Genomic DNA, 6,313 nt, shown 5'->3' with positions numbered 1-6,313 from the left:
ACAAAAACATATCATACCGTCGGGCCGGGGGCAAACTATATAGATTCAACGCATATGTATGTTTTTTTTTAAATGAAATCGTTCCATTTTTTCGTATTTGTGTCGAAATTTTAATTCCGTAAATTGTTTAATTTGGTTAATTTGTGAATTTTTTTTATTAAAGAAAGTCCGCGCGGGAAGGGCGAGGGATGTCCGCCACTGTGCAGTGTGAAGTCCTTATGACGTGGCAGAAAATGTTTTTGGAAAGTCCGTCAAAAAGGCTAGGGACATCCGCCCCCATTGGAGATGCTCTTAGTGCAACCAAGAACAATTAACGTCTCAAATGGTACCTCAATTCTCAAAACTCATATTGGCCATAGGATCACCAAAAAGAACAAAATATCTCTGACATACATCCAAACCTCCTTGGTTACACCTTTCCCCCACTTGCATAGCAACTTGCAAGGAAAGATAAGTATATAAATCTCAAGCCTTTCCACTTTAGGAAAGGCATCACTATCCAACATGTCAAAATTCTCTTCACACCGCATCAACACATAGGATTTGCATTTAGTACGAGGAAGAAGAGTCGAAGATAATTGAAGGATCAAGTTGCAAGTAGAACCTGCCCAAAGTTAACAATCCACACCAAGATTTACATGTTTCACCATGATTATTCCTAGTTAGGGCTGGGGAAAAATATCGAAAAAATGATATATCGCTCGTATCGTATTGAAAAATATCGAAAAATTATCGAATTTTCGATATATCGTAATTTTCGATACGATACAATATCGTATCGTAAGTTTTTGATACGATAACGATTTGAATTTCCTTATATCGCGATATATCGTTTCATATCGAATATACGATATATATCGATATTTTCGATATATCATTTCATATCGAATATACGATATATATCGTATATATCGAAACATATTGAAATTCAATACATATAAAAATTTAAAATTATAAATATATATAAATCCATTTAATTAATTAATATATTTATAAAATATATACATGAAACCCTAAATCCCTAGGATTTGGAACCCTATCGCTCACCTCACGCTCACGCCGTCTTTCTCTCAAATCTCAATCTCACTCTCACGAATACGATTCTCTCACAATTCATCATCCACGCCTCCACGGTCCATCTCCGGCGATGTCCTCCAGCTTCTCTCACGCTCCCCACCGCATCTCTTATTTCCGGCGAGCGGCTGCAGGCTTGCAGCTCCTATATTCTACAACCCTTCAGCTTCAGTAGACTCAAATTAATTAAGTGAGTATTTTAATTTATGTTCTGTATAAGCAATTTCATGGTTTATAAACTTCCAAGATGATTCCATTCTTTAATTATCTTACCAAATTAAGTTGGTCACTTTTTATTTGAAGCCAAGTTGTTGTACAAATGTGGTATGCTATTTATTTGCAATGGATTTAATTAAGTAGTGATTAAATATGAATGCATCAGCATCAAAAACGAAAAGTATTCAGTATACTCCAAATCCAATCATTCTCAATATGTCTTTAATATGTGTGAATATTAAGGAGCAATAATCAACTGTTGTCTGTTCTAAAGCAACAATCAAATTATAAGTATGTATGTTTCTTGGTGTTGTTCAGATTCTATGGAAATTTTTTGAAGGATGATTACCTTCTCCAGAATCCAGATGCAGATACAAACAAATCCCCACTTGCATTTGATGGTCCCTGCATAAGATATTAAAACTCATTCATTAACTCTGAAAAGGTAAAGTTATACAAGTTACTGATTCTTATTTTATACCATAAGTTGTTTTAAGGAGATTATAAGCTCAAATGAGATAAGATAAGAGACATATGATATTCACTTTGTTGTTATTTTTTCAGAATGGAATCAGAAGCTTCTCATGCGCTTCCACTGCCACCTACTTCTGAACCATCAAAGCAACAAAGCACTTCAACAAATGATGAGGGTACTAGTAGAAAACGATCAGCAGAAGATTCCTCAGAAAAACCTCCTTTAGCTCCTACAAAGAGAGGTAGAAGTCAATATTGGACGCACTTCGAAAAAACAACGACGACAACGAGTAAAGGAGAAAGAAAAACAGGGATATGCAACTACTGCAAAGCTGAAGTACCAACTCCTACTGGGAGTACTACTGGACTGAAGTATCACTTGGAGAAGAAGTGTGAATTAAGTCCATTTTATGGTGCGAGTAGAAATGACAAGGGCCAAACTGTGTTGACAAAGGAGACTATGGGAAAAGGAAGTCAGATAGTGCCTCATTCTTTTAATCAAAAAAGGTGTGAGTTGAAGGTCACGGAATAATTAATTTCACGAAAATTACATAAGAGAATAATTAATTTCACGAAAATCACTAGTCATGTTGGGGAAGAAATAGGAAAGATGATTGAGTTTTGCTTGAGAGAATGGGGGATAGAAAGAATATTTTCCATTGTGGTTGATAATGCTTCTTCAAATGATACTGCGATTAATTATTTGAAGAAAAGATTGCATATTGAAAACACATTGCAATTTGATGGGAAGTATTTGCATTTGAGATGTGCTTGTCATATACTCAACTTGATTGTCAAAGATGGATTAAAGGAGCTTAATTGTGCAATTAAATCTATAAGAAATGTTGTTGTGTTTATTCATTCTTCCCCTTCTAGATTGAGTAAATTTAGAGAGTATGCAGTACTTGCCAAGTTTCCTTGTATGTCAACGGTGCCCATGGATGTGAAAACGAGATGGAATTCAACATATAAAATGCTTGATGTTGCATTGAAATACAGAAGGGTGTTTGAAAGAATGGCTGAAGAATGGATTCCTTTCATGAGATACTTTGAAGAAAAGGATGATAAGGGTAAACAAAGAATGGGACCTCCACTTAAAGAAGATTGGGATAATGCAAAAGCATTTGTTCATTTTCTCAAGAATTTTTATGATGTCACTTTAGAGTTAAGTGCATCAAAAACTCCTACATCCCAAATGATTTCTGTGTCTATGTTTGCTCTACAAATCGAGATTGAAAAAAAATGTGATGATTCAGATCAGATTATGTCAAAGGTTGCAAAAGCAATGAAGGTGAAATTTGACAAGTATTGGGGTGATTGGAATAAAATGAATCCAATTATTTTTATTGCCAATGTTTTGGACCTGAGGAACAAGCTGAAAATGCTTCAAGTTAGTGTGAAGAAATTGAAGAGATTTGGAGATTCTAACCAAGAGGTTCAAGAGTTGTGTGACCGATTTAAAAATGACTTGGTGACTTTGTGGGTCGAGTATAAGGGAGTGAGTGATACATTGGTTACTTAGATACCACTTCTAGAAAATAGTGGTGATGGAGATGATACCGGTCCAGGTGGTTCGGGTCTTTTTGATGAATTGTATAATGGAGTTCAAGAAGAAGTTTCTCAAGACCAACTAAATCAAATATCTAATGAAGTGGATAAGTACTTAGCCGATGAGATGGAGAAGCGATCTAATCCTTGTTTTGATCTTTTAGAATGGTGGAAAGTAAGTGGAACAAGGTATCCAATCCTTTCGCTCATTGCAAAAGATATCTTTGCAATTCCAAGCTCAACCGTAGCTAGTGAATCCGCCTTTAGCTTGGGCAAAAGAGTTGTAGATCCTTTTAGGACTAGTTTGAGTCCAAAAATGGTTGAGGCATTGGTGTGCACCAATGATTGGCTCAAAGCGGATGATTTTAGCTTATACAAGGATCCAACCGATGACGACCTTGCTTTTTATCAAGAAATTGAAGAAATTGAAAAAAGTAAGTGTTTCTTTAATTTATGAACTTTATTTGTCATATATTATTAATTCCACTTTATGTTTTTTAGGCTCAAGTCACTCAACCATTACTCAAGAGACTCGAGATGGTTCTCTAAATGTATCTTCTACTAGTTGATCCACCAAATGATGAGGTATTAGTCTTAAATTTGGTTGCTATCTGATATGTGGTGGCCATTAGGCTTCTTAATTGAGATTGAGTTCATAAGTAAATTATATGAGTTGATATGACTGGATTGGTCTATTATTATAGACTTTGATTTATAAATTGTGATTGAGTTCATAAGTGGTACTACATGAGAAGATATGGCAGGATTGGCCGATTGGTCTATTGTTCTAGACTTTGATTTTAGCTTGTGTTTGCAGAGCTCTCATTTTGCTAAAGCATATAGTTTAAATCATTAATTTGTTTGATAACATTGATATGAAGCTCACTGCATTAAACTGTCTGCTAACATTGAGTCATTAGTCTAAGTGACTAAGTTATCCATGACAAAATTATTATGTAACACTTCAAGCAATATATAGTCAGTGCTATTCTCTTATTTGTGTTTGTAATTTGTCAATTAAATGTCCACTTCTTTGTGGTGTATATCTAATTGTATATGCCCATTTTATTGTTCAATTCTAATCTCTCATCTCTCTTGATCTTGGATTATGTAGGTTAATATTTCTAGATGATTTCGACAAGATGAAGGGTTCGGTGTTCAAGAATCAAGATCAAGACAACTACTAGTTTTTTTTGGAATGTCATAGTGTTGTATTTTGATTATGGAGATAAGAACACTATTTATTTTATTGTGTTGAAGTTTTATTAATTTTGTGTCATTTTTCAGTTTTGAAATCATTTTTTTTTATATATTACAGGTTTTCGATACGATACGATACGATATTTCGATATATCGTACCGAAATTCGATATAGAACGATATATCGAATTTCGGTACGATATATCGAAATATCGATACGATAACGATACGAATATTATCCGTATCGAAATTTCGATATATCGAAACTTTCGATACGATAACGATATGAAATTCTTTCATATCGATATTTTCGATACGAAACACGATACAACATTTTCGATACGATATATCGTATCGACCCACCCCTATTCCTAGTAGCAACACGATTTTTCAAAGATCACCAAATTCATATAATAGACAAACCAAGTAAGCACAAATTAAAGAATCTTATCTCTTGAGTATGAATCTGCCTGATTCCAGCGAATGGACTTAGGCACCCCATCGACACGAGGACAGCCCCCACAACCCCGATATGTCACCTATTCAATGATTTCAAGACCCTTACAAATCTACAAGTTAAAAACACCAAACTTTGAAATCAAAGATTTAATCTTTAGGAATAAAACAAAAGGAGGGAAATGATAAAATTTGGGCATACCATACCTGTCGAAGATGACGAGGCGACGGCTGTAGTGGCACCGGAAATCTGCTCTGGCAACGCGAGGCTTGGGAGAGGGCTGAAGCCGCCGCCTGTGCATGCACAGTGGTGGTGGTGGCAGATTCGAGAGAGAGGGCAGCGGCTGAGGCGGTGCGTAGCAGCGGTTATTGGTGGTGGCGGCGGAGCTCAGGCGATAAGAGAGGGAGGTGCGACGGCGAGCCGCCGCACGTGCAGCAGCGCCGGCGGCATCGTGAACAGAGAGAGTTCGAGAGGTAGAGGGAGAAGGAGGCGCTGGTTTCTCATTTCTATGGTTTGGGCAAATGAAATTTGTGATTAAAGAGAGAGTGTGACGATGGTGGTGAATAAATGTGGGTTTCTCCATTTTAGCAATTTGTCTTATTAATTGGACCACCATTAAGAAACGAGAAAATGAGAGTTGGGCTGAAGTTGGGCCTCTATTATCTTGTGAAGTTTTGGGCTTATGAATTAATAGTGTTGGGCCGGATGCAATTAAATAAATTATGTAGTTGGATATAGCTTTGGTCTTGGTCCATTTAATAAGCCTTGGGTCTCTAAATTAAAAGAAGATAGGTTGTAAACTTTTTAAAAATAATAATAAAAAAATAAAATAAGATAAAACAGAAATAAGAAAAAAATGTTTTATTTAATTACTATAAAAGTTCTCGCAATTTCCTAGAAGTCAATGAATGGATAAAAGGCTTAATTAGGAGTTATGCATTCTTATTCAAGTTTAAGAATTTCTTGAGGTGTAATTAGTATATTATATTATATTTTTGAGTGAACTATAAAAATAGTCCCTGGACTATACGTTTATCTCACCAATGAACCCTGGACTATGTGTTTATCTCGAAAATGGTCCTTTTTTACTGTTTCGTGACGAAAATACCCTTTTAGGGGGTTTTGGAGGGTTTGGGCAATTTGGTCTTTTTACATTTTAAATTTGATATTATTTCAGTTATGTACTAAATCTGATATTATTTCAAAATTATCATTCTTCTTCCCTTTTGCCATCCTTCACTTTTTTTCTTTATTTCAATATTAGATTTAATTTTATAAAATTAAATTTTAAATTTCGATTTTTAAATATCAATAATATTTTTTAATTATTAAAATTACTATTAAA

The 6,313-nt window shown here is 35.0% G+C and overlaps 1 pseudogene; it reads left to right on the top strand.

Annotated features, from left to right (window-relative positions):
• The first annotated feature begins 1,855 nt into the window (after positions 1–1,855).
• Positions 1,856–3,143, top strand: LOC148931070 (zinc finger BED domain-containing protein RICESLEEPER 2-like; annotated as a pseudogene).
• Positions 3,144–6,313: the final 3,170 nt, after the last annotated feature.

This window comes from Salvia hispanica, chromosome 3 (assembly GCF_029641045.1).
Source record: "Salvia hispanica isolate PSC_SH4W2 chromosome 3, Shi_PSC_v1, whole genome shotgun sequence".
Classification (NCBI taxonomy): domain Eukaryota; kingdom Viridiplantae; phylum Streptophyta; class Magnoliopsida; order Lamiales; family Lamiaceae; genus Salvia; species Salvia hispanica.
The sequence above is the reverse complement of the archived record's forward strand: the minus strand, read 5'-3'. Positions and strand labels throughout refer to the sequence as shown.